This window comes from Chionomys nivalis, chromosome 21, assembly GCF_950005125.1.
Source record: "Chionomys nivalis chromosome 21, mChiNiv1.1, whole genome shotgun sequence".
Taxonomy (NCBI): domain Eukaryota; kingdom Metazoa; phylum Chordata; class Mammalia; order Rodentia; family Cricetidae; genus Chionomys; species Chionomys nivalis.
Window position 1 is genome coordinate 4,401,908 of NC_080106.1, and position 19,673 is coordinate 4,421,580.

Here is a 19,673-nt window from a genome sequence, read left to right on the forward strand (position 1 = left end):
ACATCCTGGGGCCTAGGGGCAATTCCCTTCTGAAGTGATCCATCCAAGCAATGCTTAGCGCTGGGAAGTCTGGACCCACCTGTTTGGAGTAAGAATGAATAACACACGTGGATAAAGTTGGGGTTTAAAATAGAAACCTGCTGGGCTGAGGGCCAGATAGCAGGGTTAGTAGTGACAAAGCCCTGGGTTCCACCTCCAGTGCCACATAAGCCAGGCACAGTGATGCACACACCTGTAGGTCAGCATTCAAGACATGAAGGGGAAAGATCAGTTTAAAGTCTGAGGCCAGTCTGGGCTACAAGAAATCCTGTCTTAAATAAACAAGCAAACATTCACTTGGGGTCACCAACATTCCCTTTGTGTTTCAAAACCTTTCCTGAAACGCCTGGTGAGGCTCGTGTGATTTTCTGTAGCTTGTAGAAAGAGGCTGAAGTCAGTCATGGCACCTCGAGGATTGGGTGGCACCACACATCAGCGTCTAGGTACAAGCCTACAGAGTCCTCAGATCTTTGGGAGATATACAGAGACACATTTTAAAAAAGAAGAAGAAGAAAGGGCTATTGGGGGCTGGGGAAATGCTCAGGGGTTAAGAGAACTGGCTGTCCTTCTGAAAGACCTGGATTAGGGTCCCATCACACACGGCACTGACAACTGCCAATATTTCCAGTTCCAGGGGACCCAACATCATTTTCTGGACTCCAAGGGCACTGCACACACAGACAAAACACCCATACCAATAAAATAAAAGTAAATAATTTTTTAAAGTATGGTGAGTTCAGAAGTGTGTTGGGGGTAAATCTACAGCCGGCTGGAGGGACTGAAGACAGCTTCCCAGAGAAGACGAAAGGGAGCTCAATTACAAAAGACATACAAAGGTTGGCGGGTGAGCAAAGGAACTTGAGAAACCAAACTAGACCCTCTGAACGTGGATGTCAGTTGTATGGCTCGGACAGACTGCGGGGCCACTGGCAGTGGCACCAGGATTTATCTCTACTGCTTGTACTGGCTTTTTGGAATCCATTCTCTTCGGATGGATACCTTGCTCAGCCTAGATATAGTAGAGAGGGCCTTGGACCTTCCTCAAAACAATGTGCCTTACCCTCTCTGAGGAGTGGATGGGGGTGGGGTGGGAGGGTATGTGGAGGGAATGGGAGGAGGGAAGGGAGTGGGAACTGGGATTGGTATGTAAAATAAAAAAAGATAGTTTGTTTTTTTTAAAAAAAAAAAAAAGAAAAAGAAAAAGAAAAGAAAGAAATTCAAATAGGGCAGAAAAGAACAGAACACAAGGGACTGCCCATCCAGAAACACCCTGGGTTCGAGTGCTTACGACAGCCCCTTCCTCATGATGGGACGTTGTCTTTCTCTTAACATTTTAAAGGAAAACATCAATTAACAAATATAAACAGATGGGTTTTTGCTTATATCAAAATACTTTTTTAAATGAACAAAAGGGACAAGAGCTTCTAAGAAGCAGCCACAAGGAGGCAGAAGTAGACTAAAAATCCTGCACCAGGCAGTATCCTGGGTGACCTTTCCTTAGAGGGATTGCTGGGAGATCACGACTTTCCCTGGGTCCTCTCTGAATGTGCCCAGCACCGGGGCCTCCAGACCTCTGCTTGCAGTACCTGGGGCGCTCTCCGCCTGTGCCTACTGAACCGATGGAACCGGAGCACCAACCTCTCAGCTCCCTGGGAGCAGGAAGAGGCCTGAAGGTAAGCAGTTGGCAATGAGGGGTCAGGCAAGCAGAACGGCTTCAGATACTGCCCCCAAAGGCACAAAGGCTGGGAGAGGCCTGGCTCTTCTCCAGAGCAGAGCAATGCAGGCCCATCTCTAGTCCAGGAAAGAGAAGCTGGCCAGCTTCTGCACCCAGGGAAGAAAGGCATTCCTCTATTGGCACTTTCGGGATCTCTCTTGCACTGCCGTAGTGTGCTGTAGATGCTCAAAAGACCTACCAGTCTGAAATGTCCTTGGATCCACATTCATAAAGTGGGCACAAAGGACCTTCCCAATCCTTAGGTATTCCCTGAGCTGGCACAGTGTCTAAACATCCAGGGAAACTATCGCATAAGGTAATGAAACCAGCCAGGCACAGTGGTCATGAGCAGCCTGGGACCCAAGGGCAGGCACCAGGAATATAAGGATAAATAAGTGCAAATTCACACTTTCTGCTGACACGCTATTCACACTTTCTGCTGACGCGCTGTCTCGTAAATAAAAACATGGAGAACAAGACAAGCAGGTAAATAAAAGAAGGTGTTGAAGTCAGAAAAGCAAAGAGCAGCAGCCCACCGGAATTTCTTCCTATAAGTTCAACCTGAGAAAACGTGTGTGTGTGTGTGTGTGTGTGTGTGTGTGAACTTTAGAGTTCAACATTCTGTGTCTTCCTTAAATACTCTCATTTTTCTATTTTTTGTTTTGTTTGTTTGTTTGAGACAGGATCTCATTATATATCCTTGGCAGCCCTAGAGCTCTCTCTGGAGACCAGGCTAGCCTCCAGCTCACAGAGATCTATCTGCCTCTGCCTTCTGAGTGCTGGGGTTGAAGGCCATCATGCCACGTTCAATTTTATTTTTCGAAACAGGGTCTCTTGCTTGTCCTGGAGATCACTGATTCAGCTATGCTGACTGACCGGCAAGTCCCTGGCATCCTCCTGTCTCTACCTTCCCTGAGCTGGGATTACAGAGGCTCACTGCTGTGAGCTTTCACAGGGGTCCCAGAGATAGAACTCAGGCCGTCACACTCATACAGCAACACTTTGCCAATGGAGCTCAGGCCCCTGAGAAAATATTTTAATAGAAACCCAGAAACCGCCGGGCGGTGGTGGCGCACGCCTTTAATCCCAGCACTCGGGAGGCAGAGGCAGGCAGATCTCTGTGAGTTTGAGACCAACCTGGTCTACAAGAGCTAGTTCCAGGACAGGCTCCAAAACCACAGAGAAACCCTGTCTCGAAAAACCAAAAAAAAAAAAAAAAAAAAGAAAAGAAAAGAAAAGAAACCTACAGAAGTGGAAATGTGACCCCAAACATTTGATTAAGTAACAATTATAATATGTCAGTTTAAAGATCAAATTTCTATCTATACTGAAAAGCATTTGAAAACTGATAACATGAGAAAATCAGGGGCTGGGTAGACAGCTCAGCAGTGGAGGGTGCTTGCTACGCTTAGGGGACTCGAGTGGACCATTTAAGCCGCCTTGGGAGTGAACGACACCCAAACTCATACTAGAAAATGAAAACAGGAAAGTGTCCCCTGCTAGCTGTTTACATGGGAAGAAAGCCGCCTTTCCTTGGGCAGGATCAGAGCCTGCAACCTCAGCATCAGGGTGAAGACCAGAGGCTTATGAAGTCAGCAGAAACATGGTGGCCTTGTGCACAGCCTCCAGGTCCTCCAGGCCCACAGAGCACAGAGAATGGGTAGCTCCAGAAATGGCCTGTAGTTAACAGGGTCCTCTGCACCTCTCCTACCAGGCTGGGGTGCTGACACGGAATGTCATTAGACCAGGAACTCTGAAACCCAGAGACCCCCAAGTTCTTAACTGAAGTCCTTCCATCTTTCCCCAAACCTCTTTGCTTTGATATACTGAGGTACAGCAAGCTGGACATGATAATTTTCGCCTATCTTCCCAGCACTGGGAGGCTGAAGCAGGAGGACTGCCATAAGTTTGGGGTCATCCAGGGCTACATAGGAAGCACCAGGCCAACCAGAGCTTCACAGCAAGATCCTATCTCAAACAACCAACAAACAACAGAACCCCACAGAGGGCCATTGAGATTACTCATCCAGTAAAGACACGTATCACCAATCTGACATCCTGGGCTCTAACTCTAGGACCCATGCAACAGAAGAGAAGGGATTTTACAAGGCTTCCTCTGACCTCCACACGTGTACCATGGCGCATGCAAACACAGTTACAGAAAACCTATTTGACTACTTTTAAAAAGGAGACTGCTCGCTGGAAACGTCTTTGTGATTCTAATAGAACAAGGTAGAACTAAGCTCTGTGTGTGTGTGTGTGTGTGTGTGTGTGTGTGTGTGTGTGTTGATTTGAGCATCCAGGTACCCAGGAACATGTGAGCAGAGGTTGAATCTGGGTGTCCTTCTCTGTGTCTCCTGCCTTGGTTTTTAGGTGGTTTCTCACAGAGCTCAGCATTCACGCCTTGGCTAGCTTGGCTGACCAGAAATCCACATATACCTCCCCTCCCCTTGGAGCTAGCACACAGACGCTTGGATTTTTATGTGGTTATTGGGGATCCAAACTCAGGATTCTCAAGTTTGTGTAACAGGCACTTCATTTACAAAACTGCCTCCCAGTCCTAGGCCAAATTTTGATCTTTTCCAAGAAAATTGGATAATAAACTGATAATCTTAAATTAATGTATTTCCTATCAGTAGCAAACTAGCATGCTCTCTCTCTGTGTCTGTCTCTTGTGTATCTATCTCTGTTTCTGCCTGTCTCTCTCTGTCTCTGTCTCTCTCTCTCTCTCTCTCTCTGTCACACACACACACACACACCAGCATCTTCGACACCTACTAGGCTCAAGGTCACAATGCTGTCTCAGCATCTTGAACTGAGACCACAGGCACAAGCCTCCATGCCTGACTTATCACACATCCTTAAATACAAGGAAAGAGTTAAGGGCACAGAAAAGTGTGTGTGTTGAAATATGAAAACTGGGCAGGAAACTTGAGTTTGTAAAGCAAACATATTAATTTGGAGGGAAATGCATGCGATAACACATTTCCTCCCAAAGAGCCTGGGGATGGGTAAGCAGCTTGCCAAAGGGGCTTGTGTGTGGCACGTGATGGAGAAATCCCCTCGGTACTCAAATGCTTGCCAGAGATGACAAGGGCTCGGTAAACGTGAAGAAGCGGGTCCCGGTTCCGGGAGAGAGACTGTGGCATCGAGAGCACAGGCCTATGTGCGAAGAGAGGATCACACAGATCAAATGAGGAGGCCGAAGGCCGCTTGGCAACTGGAACAAAGAAAGTTTGCATCAAACTCTTTGGCCTTCTTTCTTCAAGTAAATTTGGAGCTAATCAGCTTTCAAGACTTTTCCGGGTGTTTTCCACGGCGAGGAGACAAAGGAACACACTTAAGATCAAAACCAGATGTGGAGTTTGCTGGTCACTTGTCAGTATGCTTCGTAATTGGAGCTGTGATTCAGCAGCCAGGGAGCGTGGAGGAGGGGTGTGAGGGAGCCGGTGGATCTTGCTCTCCAAGGCTTGGTGTTGGAATTTCAGGCTCAAATATGACTGGATATCCACGGCTGGATCTTTCCTGAGTCTAATTCATTTCACCACTATGCTGAGCATTCCTGACTCTCGGGTCCTTTGGGCTACTCTCCCAGTATGTTAGAAAACAATTCTGTAAGGATTTGTTTTTTCAAACAAAATCACAGGGCCAAAGAAATTCCATCAGGCCTCTCACATCACCACTGGTTCTACCCACAAGGGCCCCACTGTCCCTTCCCTGCCAGGCTGAGCCTGTTGCTCAGCAGTTGGCTTCAGGAACCCGAGAGGAAATCACTTCTGTATGTCCCCGATAGCAGTAACATCAGAAGGGGAGCACAAGGAAGAGCAGGTCACACCCGTCTTCTTAAGGCCTCCATCTACCACATGAAGACCTTGAACTCATGTTTGTCATTGGTTGCTAAATAATGCCTTTAAAACTCTACCACAACTAACAAATGCAGAAAAGAAATAATATTTGTGCCACAAGAGCCTGGTCAGAGCTTATTCAAGAGACACCAATTGTAGAGGGGAAAGGCAGGATAGAGTTAGACATAAACTTATATTTAAGTGAACACATTCATTCCATTATCACATCTTCTAGCACTTTCCCTGCTCAAGAGTTACGGGGGCATGATTAAAGGCACCATCAGACAACTGTGTCTGAAACATTCACACCTTTAGATTTTGTGTTTGGGGGTTTTATGTTTGTGGTTTGTTTGTTTTGGATAAAGTCTCGCTGTAGAAGGTCTAACCTAGAACTAGCAATGCAGACCAGGCTGGCCTCTTGAATTCACAGAGATCCTCCTGCCTCTGTTTGGGGATTAACACTGATTTGTCACACACAGCTACCTCTGGGTTTTTATGCCAACAGTTCTTCCCTTTCAAACCTAGCCGGAGGACAAGGGAGCCAGCAGGAAAGACTGCTTCGTTGGCAACGAGCTTGCTATGTGAGCACGTGGACCTGAGTTCGACACCAGCACTATGCAAAAATAAATAAAAATAAAAAATATCTTGTTGGCCCCTGATTGTAATCTCTCTGGAGAAGCAGCCAGGAGGATCTATCTTCTAGACAGCCTACCCTATCTGGCCAGCCCCAGGCCAGGGAAGATCTTATCTCAAAAAAAACAAGGACCTAAACCAGCTGGTAGAGCAGTCTTTAATCTCAGCACTCCTGGATCTCTGTGAGCTCTGGGTTGTCCTGGTCCACATAATCAGTTAAAGCACAGCCACGGCTCCACAAGGAGACCCTATCTCAAAAATAAAATAAACGCTGGGCGATGGTGGCGCATGCCTTTAATCCCAGCACTTGGGAGGCAGAGGCAGGCGGATCTCTGTGAGTTCGAGACCAGCCTGGTCTACAGAGCTAGTTCCAGGACAGGCTCCAAAGCCACAGAGAAACCCTGTCTCGAAAAAAACCAAAAAAAATAAATAAATAAATAAATAAATAAACAAGTAAACAAAACAAGAACCGAAGGCCTGAGGAACAGCGTGTAGAGTTGACCTCTGACTGACACACACCCATTTCTACCTGCATATACGAACACATAGCTACAAACACACACATGCTCACACATACAAAATGGACAGGATCTGGGTGTGGTGGTACATGCCTGTACTTCAAGAACTCAAAACGCTGAGGCAGATGGATTATGAGTTTGACCCTGCCTAAAAAAAAAAAAAAAAAATAACACACACATATACACAGAGAGACAGAGAGAGAGGAGCAACCTGGACAGGCCTCTAGGTATTTTTGTAGTATAAAATACACATAAGCCAGGCAGTGGTGGGCACACCTTTAATCCCAGAACTAGGGAGGCAGAGTCAGGCAAACCTCTGTGAGTTCGAGGCCAGCCTGGTCAACAAGAGCTAGTTTCAGGACAGGCACCAAAGGTACACAGAGAAACCCTGTTTTGAAAAACTGAAACAAACAAACAAACAAAATACACACACGTATTGGACTTGCATGTCATGGACTCATCGAGCATGCTTTTTGTCCAGGTCAGTGTTCCCTCAGGTTTCTTCCTAGAATTCCAAATTTAAACTTGGTCATATGAACCGGTTTCCATTCTCATAACCATCTTTGGGGGTCAGTGGTCTACAGTTTCTTCCCGGAGACTTGCTAAACTTTATGGAGGGCAGCCCAGACACTCCCCATCATCTGCGAGGCTCTACCTGCCCTGCAGCCCAAGTCTCTAGCCCCTTCTTCTGATCTTTCCCATGACTAAAGATCATTCATTCTCAGAAGTCCCAGGCAGGACGGGCTGATTTGGGCACGCAGGCAGGAATGCCTCACACAGAACCTCATGTAGCCACTTAACAGGTACTGAACGGGACCCTGTCCCCTGGGGTCTGTCCCCACCCACCCTCGGGTTATGTTCCGGGAAGCCTCATCTACAGACCCGCCTCTTTACACTCTCTGGCTGTGGGAACACAGGACTGACTACAGCTGGGGCCAAGGAGCTAGAGTCCTGGAGGGAAAGGATGGAGCCCTTGCTCCCAGGCAGTGGCATTTGGCAGCCCAGCTGTCCTTCCCTAGCAGCTTCAGGGGGCCCTTATTTAAAAAATAATAATAATCCAAATAGCTTTAACTAGTTAAGACTAAAACAGTGCCAAACACCTTGAGTGGCCCATTTTGTTGGGATGTTTCATATGCAGTGCCAGGAACGGAAGAAGGCAGGGACTGCCAGTTTTAGGAACAGAAGAGCAAGCTGGGTGGTGGATGGTGGCACACACCTTTGGAGGCAGAGGCAGGCAGATCTGAGTTCAAGGCCAGCCTGGTCTACTACTGGTCTACAGAGCCAATTCTAGGACAGCCAGGGCTACACAAAGAAACCCTGTCTCAAAAAAATCAAAAAGGAAAAAAGGAAAAGGGGAAAGTGCTTCGTTTCAATGTGCCATTGTGACAGCATTTCCTAGGTGTATGGACGGGGAAAAAGCAGAAAAAGAATAACAACCCGAATTACGTTTGTAAACAGAAGCACGTGTATGGGTGTCACACCTTGTTAATTTTCAGTACGTGACAGTGACCTCGTGGGAAGAAAAGCTGCTGCTTCCCACTGCGGCTCTTCTGTAGCGATTTACTTGCTGCCAGACTGAGCCTTGTATTGTTCAGGAGGGAGGTGCAGGGGTGTGATGAACCGTTTTCCTTTCTCCTTTTTCATCCGTTCACATGTGGGTCTGTTATTGTTTTCTGCCTGACCTCTCTGAAGCCAACGAGGATTCCAGATGCAGCCAGGCACCCAAGCAGCACCAGAACCACACCTGCTCTGTAGCGGCTGATGGGGCCGGGGCCAACACCGACCACCCAGCAGTTCAGTCTGCCCCCAAGGGGTCAGCACCTCCCATTCCCACTGTTCAGTTCTCAGAGCAGCTGCAGGCTGGAAGCCAAGCACACTGAGGGTGCTTATGGTGGTGTTAGATGCGCACCCAGGCAGAGAGCAGGACCTGGGTCTTGGAGAAGGACCCTGTGATGGAGATGGCGATGGCCAGGTCCAGTCCCCAGTGGGATGCTCTCCGAGGCCTCTTTGGCTCTTCTTTCCACTGACTTCTCCTCCCATCCTGGAATTCCACCATTAGCCCACACTCCAGCAGATCCCCTCGAGAGAAGTAAGAGTGTGTGTGGCAGCGGGGCGGGAGGGGGGGGGCTTTCCTTTTTCTGTCTGTCCCTAGTATTGCTCCTGTGGTCATAAAATACTTGTCGCTGATTGATTTGGATTTCTAAATTTATTTTTGTTTTATGTATATGACTGTTTTGCATGCATGTATTAAAGGTATGTGCCACCATGCCTGGCTTTATTTGGATTTCTGAGACAGAGTCTCACTGTGTAGCCCAAGCAGATCTGGAATCTGCCATATGACTCAACAACTCACTACTTTCTGGCCTCAGCCTCCTTGGTGCTGACCACAGGCACAGGCCTGTGAAAACACAGCTGAAAGTAAGGGTTTACTTGAAAGGATAAGTGATGCCACGAGTTTGGGGTCAGCCTGGGCTACAAAGTAAGATCTTGTCTCAAAGCAAAAGTAAAATCAGTACATAAAACATCAAAATAAATGTTTTTTTTTTTTATTAAAGCCTAGTCATGGATACAGGCTGATTTATAGGATGATGTTTTCTGATATAGAATGTAGCATATTTCTTTTGGATCCACTTTGCTACCAAAACAACAACACTCTCTGGAGAGGAAGAAACACATGATGAGCCACAATGATGAAGGTGTAATGAAGAGTGATGGACTGGCCTTCTGATGCTCTCCATCACATAAGGGCTGGGTGGAAGAGAATCGAAATTGGGCCACATAGTATGAGGGGCACAGCTCTGGATCCATCTAAGTCGAGTGTCCCAATTTTCTTCATCCATTGAACATCTGTCCTGTTAGTCCAGTCTCTCACACTGAAGCAGACAAGGGAGCAAATGGGGGGGTGGGGCGCACTTCAGGCTGGCACTAGATAGCAGGTGCTCTCAGGAAATCTTTGCAATCTGCCCACCACTTCTCAGTGTACCCAAGGGAAAGACAGACCTGGAGGTTCTGCTGAGAAGGAAACCAGATCAGACAGAGGAGCAGAGAACACTCTCATACGTGTGTAGAATCTCGTGCATGTATGTGTATGTGCATGTGCAGATATGTGGTATGTATGTTACTTATCAGAAGCCTTGACTTTCTTTCCTTCTTTTTTAAGAAACAGTGTCTTTCATTTGGCTAAGAATTTGTCACAGGGATGAGTCTGGCTGGCCAGTGAACCTCGGGATCCTCCTGCTCTGGGGTTACAAGTGTTTTCCATGCCAGGCCTTTTCACGTGACCCTGGGGATCAAGCTTGGGTTCTCATGTTTACACCATAACACTTCACTGACTGGGCATCTCCCTGGAATGTGGGATAGTTTAAATATGTGCAATGAATATTTGTCAGTGAGGGGCTCGGAGGGCAACAGCAACTCTGGAAACCTGACCCAGTCAGCATGCCTTCTCTCCCTAATGTGCAAGAGGACTGGAAGATAAGTCAGCCTTTGCTTATCTAAAATAGCCCTCTCTAGACAGCTAAAACCAAATGTCTATCTGATAAGACAGCACCTGTAAAACTGAGCAGGGAGAAACAGTAACCCGAAGCCATAAGTCAGCCTGCCTTGCCTACTTGATGAGTTCCAAGCCAAACGAACACACCTGTGCTGTGACATCTGACCCTGGGCCAGCCTACTGCTGTCCTTTGAGCACCCAGTCTCATGAGAAGAAAATGTTCTTGTGAACCTCAATTCTGGCCTCCTCAGTCGGTGGTTTCCAGTGTGTTCCTCACCGTTCCTGTCTTCACTGTGTTGGGACCAATGGGTGCTTGTACAATGGGTCTCTGGATGAGACAAAGCCCACGTGGACAGTCTCATTCAGCAAGGACCAGTGAACTTCAGGAAAGCGTAGAATACTGCTGGGACCACGCAGCCTGCACACTCTTCTCTCTTGGCGGTTTTTAGGGTTACTTTGTCAGTCACACACAGGACTTGGAAAGCCCATTTTTTTCTTGAATAATTTCTGCTAAAATCCTTTGGGAGCTGATGTTATCAGGTTTCTTGTCTGGGGATGCCAGGTGTCACCCTGGACCCTGGGAGCTGTCCTGATTCAGTGCTGACAGCATCAGACAGATCATCCATATTTCTGTAAATATGCTTTGATAAGTTTGAATGATATTGTTGTTCTTGAAAATGGGTGCCTATGTCAATCACCTTTTAGTTTTGTAAAGACAGAATGTACCTGGCTCAACAGTTGGCCAAGCTAGCAAAATGATACTGTTTTTGGCTTAAAAGATGTTTTGATGTATAAGTTGGGGAAAAAATATACTTGACATAATTGTGTTTGCCGGAGGTTACCCAATGAGGGTGAGAAAAATATGTCTGTTAGTATGCAAAAACATGCTTGTTTTTAAGTGTAAATAAAGATAGTGTGGGCTATTCAGGGTCAGCCACTGTGTGAAACCATCTGGTGGTCAGACAATTCATTCTTCATGCTGAAGCCCCTCCCCGTCTCAGGCCCTGAACCCAGGCTGCGGTGGAACCGCAGCACCTGCTCTTCCATTCCTGTGCTCTGAGCAGTGCTTGTTTCTGCTCAGAACACATGCTGAGCATCCTAGCTCTGAGACCAAGTTAGCTCTGAGACCAGGGTAGCTCAGGATGTAGAGTGTGCACAGAAGGGAAACAGCCTCAGAGAAAGGAAGGTACCCATTCTTCAGCTCCTCCCTGTCTGCCTCCTGGAAGCACAAAACCAGGTGACAATGGCAGATGCAGTGGGGGACACCCATGCTCAGGGTACTGGTTTCAGGTTGACCTCTATGTCGACTTTGTAGAGATGATTCTTTTGTGTGTGTCTTAGCTAGGGTTACCATTGCTATGGTGAAACACCATGACCAAAAGCAATTTGGAGAGGAAAGGGTTTATTTCACTCAGTTCCATATAACAGCTCATCAGAAAAAGCAATGAGGGCAGGAACCTGAAGGCAGGAGCTGATACAGAGGCCATGGAGGGTGCTGCTTACTGACTTGCTCCCATAGCTTGCTCAGCCTGTTTTCTTACAGAGACCAGGACCACCAGCCCGAGTGCAGTATCGTCCACAGTGGAATGGTCCCTCCCCATTAATCACTAATTAAGAAAATGCCCTACAGGCTTGCTGACAGCCAGATTGATTGACTGGTTGGTTGGTTGGTTGGTTGAATGGCAAGGTTTCTCTTTGTAACTGCCCTAACTATCCTGGAACTCACTCTGTAGACAAGGCTGGCCTCGAGCTCAGAGATCCACCTAACTACAGTCAGATCTTATGGAGGCATTTTCTTAACTGAAGTTCTCTCTTTTCTGACGACTATAGACTGTGTCAAATTGACATAAAACTAACCAGTACAGTGTGTATACTCGTGTGGGCATGTTCATGTGTGCTTGAGTGCAGGAGCATGTGTGTCTGAGTGAACATGAAGGCCGTGTCACTTGGAACTTGCCGAGGAGGCGATGCTAGCAGGCCAGAGCCTCCAGAGCTTTCTGTCAGCACCTCCCAGTGCAGGGATTACAATGAGAGCTGTACTCCTGGCTTCTTTCACATGGGTCCAAGGATCAAACTCAAGTCCTGTGCTTGCAAGAAAAACACTTTAGTGACTGAGCAGACTCCCTGGCCCTGAACAGATGATTCTCGCTGTCCTTCTCTGAGTCCTGTCTGCAGGGCCCTCAGTCTGGTGAGGCATCTTCCAGGTCCTCTCCTCAGGGCACTTCTGACCTTGACCACTGTCTCCTTTAGTGGATGAGCCTATTTTGGGGACCAAAGATGCTCAGTGCTGAATGACTTTCTGTGCGCTGGCTTGGAGCTGTTCTGAGCAGACGTCAAATCTGCTATTTAAAGGAAACACATAGCAGGGCGGCGGTGGCGCACGCCTTTAATCCCAGCTCTCGGGAGGCAGAGGCAGGTGGATCTCTGGGAGTTCAAGGCCAGCCTGGTCTACAAGAGCTAGTTCCAGGACAGGAACCAAAAGCTACAGAGAAACCCTGTCTCGAAAAAACCAAATAAATAAATAAATAAAGGAAACACGTTTGGGGCAGGAGTTCCAAAGCTCCTCCGGGCTAGTGACTGGCCCGCATCTGTCATCTCCCTGGCTCAGGTAGAATTCTCCAACTTACTTAAGCCGCATCCTAGAAGTGTTGGCACAGAATATCCTGGTACTTTACTGGCTGTCTCCTTCATGGGCCATATACAAGAAGGCAGCAGGGCCAGCTTCGGCCCAGGTGTATAAATGGCAGGTTTCTGTACTCAGAAACAGGCTATTTTAGCTGGCTACACATCCAGCGACCACACGAAGTCACAGTGTCCCTTTTACTGCACTTCAAGAACACTTCAGAATAGTGCCATGGTATGTGTTTGAGCGTCAGAGGATAACTTCTGTACTGCTAAATCATCTCACCAGCCCAAAGACTCCTCTTTAGTAGCAATTTTTAAGTTGGTAAAGAATTTCGTGTTGCTTCCTCTTAAATGCATGAGCATGAGTATCTGAAAATGTGTGTACCAACAAATGACCACAATGCCACGTGACACCTAACAGGATGAACAAATTGTTGCACATATTCTCTTCCCTTGTCAATGTTTTTGTTTTTGGAGACAGGGTATCTTGTGTATCCCTGGCTGTCAGGGAAGCTCTGTAGACCAGGCTGGCCTCAAATTCACAGAGATCTGCATGCTTCTGCCTCCCAAGTGTTGTCTTGTCATTGTTTTTAAGCAAGAATAAGGATATTGCCTTTTAGATAATAAAGACTTCCATAAAAACGCTTGAATATGCCAACTATATTTTGCAGGCTTCTGGTGCAGCTTAAGACACTGTTGGGTGGATCGTGTGTGAAACAGAAAGCGGAAGCTCTGTTTCCCACTGTCAGCCCTCGCCATCAGGGTTCCGTGCTTCAGTTCTAATGACCTATGATGACGCTGTCACCTGACCGTGTGCTGATGAAGATTAAATAAGTCACATCTGTTAATCTCATAATCCCCAAATCAGAATGGGGCTGGGTGCTGGCAAACGGAGCCTATAATCGGAGACACACGCTCTATTTTCATGCTGGAAAGTAATCACAGGAAGCCTTTCTCCTCTGGAGCACGTACCGGTGCTTCAGAGCAGTGGGTGCTTGGAGTTCCTGTCACTGGTGTTAGGGCTGAGTAAGTGGAAGGCTTTGCCAGAGCACCCGACCGTAACCTCAGGGGAAACTGCGGTGTGATGCCACGGCCCTGGGAAGAGGCACTTGTAAACATTTACCTGGGGAACAATGATTTAAAAGGGGATCTGGCTCACAAATGTTCCAGAAGAAATCAACTCAAGTTTCAGTAAATAACAAAAACATTTGTGTCACCTAGCTATTGTACTCTCAGTGACTTACGCCAAGAAAGCAAACTCAAATGCCGTTATGAGAACATTTGTGTCAGTGTTGTTTATAATGATACAGACTTTTTACTAATTAATTTTTGTTTGTTCTAGACAAGGTCTCATTCTTTAGCCTGGGCAGGCATCACATCCCCAGCAATCCTCCCAAGTGCAGGGATTAAAGGCACGACCCCTGATACCTAGCTAACAACTCTTTATGACCCTTAAACACACTACGACAAATCCAGCTGAGGGAGCTGCTACACAGCCACCTGGACTACGCCATAGCCACTTATCATCAGCTGTCACAAACACATCGATCAACATGTAAATTAATGTATGATCCTGTTCTGATACTATCTTCCATGAAAAAAATTAAAAATAGTATAAAATCCTAATTCTCTTTTATTTAGCAATAACTGTATGCCGTATATAAGTGAACATGTGCATATTTTAAACGTATCCAGGATATATAAATACATACAGGAAGTAGGTATGTGTCAGGATGAAGGACAATATAATCATAAAACTGCTGAGAAGGTAACAGACTTCTGGGATAAGATGGTGGATTAGAGCAGCCTCCAGAGACGCCATAAATGAGAAGGATCAGGTTAGCGACAGTCTATTCTGAAGAGAGAGGAAGAGCAGTTCTCAGAACAGACTCTGCTAATCAGCACTGATTCTTTTCATTATGGCATGTATAGGTGTGCATATGTATACGGTGTGTGTACATGTGTCTATGTAAGTGTACAACTGTTAAATGTGTTTGTTTCTGTATATGTGTATCTGTGTATGTGCATTTGCGTGTGTGTTTGTGTCTTCAAAATCTCGATATCCTTGCTGGCTTTCTCATCCATGATGCTGATTTTCTCACCCTGGTCTTGAGCTGACGTCCTGCCTGCATCTGTCTGCTTGTCAGAGGGTAGGTATTTCTTTGAAGCAACTGACCTTTTTTCAAGTAGACTTTTAACTTCTTTGGCATTTCAGTGGGAACCAGGTACTGTCTGCTCCACGGAGGGCAGTGGAGACAAGTTGTCTTCTACATGTGGTCACCACAGTATGACGGTGACACACAGAATGATCTGACCTGAGCACCGAATGAGAGCCTATTTTCTCGTATCTGCACAGCCTTCCTAAACATCAAATCTTGGCCCATCTGATACAGGAGCACTAAGTCCTGCAATCTACACCTCTCTGGTTATGCATGCCTAAAACCATTTTTTTGTTGTTGTTTTGAGACAGGACTTTTCTGTGCAGCCCTGGCTGTCCTGTAACTCGCTCTAAAGACCAGGTTGGCCTTGAACTCACAGAGATGCGCCTGCCTCCCGAGTGCATACAACATTACCACCCAGGCTCCATTTTGATTTCTTGGCTGACAAAGGCAGCCTCCCTGTCACATACACTTGGAAAACAGAAAGCACTTTAGGTAGCCCGCTCAGGAAAGGACTTGGCACAGGTGCTTCCAAAACAGTGGAAGGGCTGGAGGAAAGGAAGGTTGGGAATGCAGCCAGCAAGTGCAGGAAGTCGAGGGATTGCAGGAATTGCAGGAAACCCAGGTCATGACTTCTGCTGCCTGCAGCCTGAGCAGGTGAGCAGCAGAGTATAAAGGCGCCTGCAAACCCTCACGTATGCCATCTGCACACACGCCAGCCCTTGTTTCTTCTCTGGGGCCCTTAATTATAACGTAGGTAAAACACTCAAGGCAAATAAGTCACACAAGTTGAGTTCCCAAGACTCCCCTCTATAGCAGAACCAACAGGTAACAATACCACACAATCCACCAATTTGGTCATTTGTGTTCACACCCAGTGTGGTAGACAGCAGAACTTCTAAATGTCCCGTTTGAACCTGTGGTGGTGCACCTAGTCTTGGTGCAATGGGTGAGGGGAAGAAAAATGGGGGGAAAGAAGGGGAGCCCTACCTGAAAGACCCATTTCTTTCTACGATACCCAATAATTTGCCTCAACACCCTATAATTTGAAATCTAAATGAAAACACTATAGCCTATGGTAGAGTTAAAAGGAGAGGGGAACACACACACACACTAGTTAGTTTATAAAATTTATACATTACAAAGGAAAGAGAAAAACACGTGCCATTCCTAAAGCCCTTGTGCCCAGAGCAACTCCTGAGATGATGATTAGATGTCTCCATGACCTCCATTACACCCCCCCCCCCCGCCACTACCACCCATGCCCCTGGGTTCGCAGCTCCAAAACTGGCTACCTGGGAGTTCTAAGTGGTGGCGACCCAGCTCTTCCTTCCTGCAGATCCATGCCATTAGGATTCTGCCATCTGAAGAAGCTGCTCTTTGGTCATACACACATGCAAGTACTAAGTGATACCCCAGAGAAACTAACTCTCTCTCTCTCTCTCTCTCTCTCTCTCTCTCTCTCTCTCTCTCTCTCTCTCTCTCTCTCTCTCTCTCTCTCTCTCTCTCTCTCTCTCTCTCTCTCTCTCTCTCTCTCTCTCGTGTGTGTAGGCTGACAAGGCAGGCACAGAGGCATCTACTGACATTATGGACATGGAAAAAAATTCTTGGACTCCCATGTTCTTCATGTTCCTAGGGCTTGTTGGTTTTCTGAACTTACGGTCTCGCACATGTTAAGCAATAGCTCTGGGCTATGCAGTCCCACCGCATTTAATTTTCATTTGTGTGTGTGCATCTGAGTATGCAGATGCCCATGGAGGTATCCCTAGAACTGGAGCTACAGATGGTTGTGAGCTGCCATGCTGGCGGTGGGAAACGATCCCTGGTCCTCTGCGGAGCAGCCTCTGCGGAGCCATACCCTCGGCTCTACTCTACCCCTGCCATCTTAAAGCAACTCTGTTTTTCAAAGGATTACCGAAAAGAGTTACAGTGAGACTTCTTCCAGGAGAAAATAAAATGAAAAAAAAAGGGGGGGAAAGGACTTTACACTTACATGTGAAGGTGGCATAGAGTTGTGCCTCACCTGACAGCAACGTGTCATCGGGCCGTATTGCTACTGTGTGAACAGTTTGAGTATAAACCCAGAAGATGCCAGTAGCTGATGCTATTTTATGGGACATGATTGACACATTATGATAGTAACTACTGCAAAATACATTTCTCCTGAAACAGACTCTGTATACAGAAAAAAAAAAAAAAACCAAAGTTTTTAATCTCCAAATTAAAACCAGTGGTTCTATTTTAAAAGGGGGAGGGCAAGGGACACAGTGGGGAACATTTGCTCAATGGGATTTGTATTGTCTTTTAAAAACTAAAGGCTGGGCCGGGCGGTGGTGGCACACGCCTTTAATCCCAGCACTTGGGAGGCAGAGGCAGGTGAATCTCTGTGAGTTTGAGACCAGCCTGGTCTACAAGAGCTAGTTCCAGGACAGGCTCCAAAGCCACAGAGAAACCCTGTCTCGAAAAACCAAAAAAAAAAAAAAAACTAAAGGCTGGGTGTGGTGGGAAGCACATACAATCCCAGCATTTGGGAGGCTAAGGCAAGAGCATCATGAGTTTGAGATCAGCATAGAGTATGAGAGTACACAGGCCAGCCTGGGCAATTTTGCAAAATTATATGAGAATGAAATATATGTGTGTATACATATATATATCCATTTGTGTGTGTATATATATATATATGGATATATACACATGCAAAAATAAAAAGACTGACACTATTAACTAAAAAACTCGAAAACTGAAACAAAATGACTGATTCTAATATATATAAATAAAATTTAGCAAAATGTATAATCAAAAACTGATGGAAGGACTGAGAGATGGCTCGGCTACAAAGCACGTGCTGTTCCCCTGGAGCACACAAAAGCTGGGAATGGTAATAAATGCCTGATAAGTTTCTGTAACCCTAAAACTGGAGGAGTGGAACAGGGGAATTCCCAGGGCTTGGGAGCCAGCCGTGCTAGCTGAATCAGTAAGCTTCCAGTTCAGCGACAGACTATCTCAAAACATAAGGTGGAAGAGGTTGGAAAGATGGCTCAGTGCTGTTTTTCCAACTGTCTGTAACCCTAGTCCCAGGGAATCCAGAGTTTTCTCCTGGCCTGCATTAGGCATACATGTGGTGCACAGATATACACGCAGGCAAAACTTCGATACACATAAAACAATAGAATCTTTAAAAAGAAAATGGGCTGGATATGGTGGAGCACACTTTTAATCCCAGCACTCAGGAGGTAGGCAGACAGATTTCAAGGCCAGCCTGGTCTACAAAGCAAGTTCCAGGACAGCCAGGGCTACACAGAGAAAACCCTGTCTTGGGGTAGAAGTGGGGAGGGGGGGATGAAAAAACTGAAAAATATAAAAATATCCACAACATTAACCTCCGGCCTCCACACACATGTAAATATGCACCTGCACACACACAGACACCACTTATTAGCACTTTTCTTTTTGGTTATTATATATTCTTGCAGGATTGAACTTATCATATAATGTTGTTCTTTGCAACAAGATAAAAATAAAGTCTATTTTATCTGCTACCAGTAGCCAATCACAGACTCTCTTTGGGTTATCATGTCTATGGGGTGTCTTTTCAACCCTTACTTCAGCCAATCATGGACTCTCTTTGGGTTACCATGTCTATGGGGTGTCTTTTCAACCCTTACTTCAGTCAACGTGTCCTGGAATCTAACTGGGTCTCTGTAGACAGCGCAGAGCACGGAGCCATCTGCCAGTCTCTCACTTAAGGACCAGTCTTAGAGGGTGACCAAAGCCCCGGGGTTCTCTGTAAAAACCACTCATCTAATAGACACCTGATGACAACCGAAAAGAAATAAGCCACTTTCATCCCAAAATTCTGTCACAACTTGCCATGGGACCTTGACCCAGTTAGTTCCTTTTTCTAATTTTTTAATTACATTTGTATTTATTTTGTTTGCAGAGGGGAGGGGGCACTCTGTGGCCAGTTTATCTCTTTCCACCATGTGGGTTCCAGGGATCAAAGGCAGGTTGTGAGGTTTGGTGGCAAACACCTTTACCAAATGAGTCATCTCGCCAGTCCCTACAGCCAATTCTTTTTTTGTAATAAATAGAAAGCCCACCACAATTGATGATGCTGTTATTTATTAGACATGATTTAAATTTGGGTTTAAATCAAAGGAAGCATCAGGAGCAATGGCGCTCAGTCACCTGCAGGAGGCGCTGCTGGCTATACCAAAGGCCCCTTTCTTGCTCCTGACAGCCTGACTTTCCAGCATTTGACCTGCTATTCCTTAACAAATCAATTGGGGAGATAGGCTACTTCTAGGAATTGGCTTAGAGGGTTAGGGACATCATCTAGTCTGTGAAGAATGTCTTCTTGAGAGCACATGCAACTTGTTTTTAATCTTAGAGAACACAAGCAAGTCCACAGCTGTTAAAGTGCCCCCACCATGCCTGAAAACCCAGCCACCAACTACAAGGGAGTCAACAGCAGAGAATGGGGCACAGAGAGCAGAAGGGAAGGAAGTTCCTGACTGCATTTCAGGTTGAGGCAAACCACTTGGAAGCCTCCTTATCTCGGGACTTGTTTTAAGAAAAAAACAAACCTCCATATTAACCTAATCTATCTTAGGTTTCTCATTTTTATCCAGAAATGACATGATTCGA

General features: G+C 46.3%; 1 protein-coding gene across 1 annotated transcript in view; it reads right to left on the bottom strand.

Moving 5' to 3' along the window:
* Sprtn (SprT-like N-terminal domain) overlaps positions 1–19,673 on the bottom strand; it is a 164,535-nt gene that overhangs the window by 22,832 nt on the left and 122,030 nt on the right. The window lies entirely within an intron of this gene.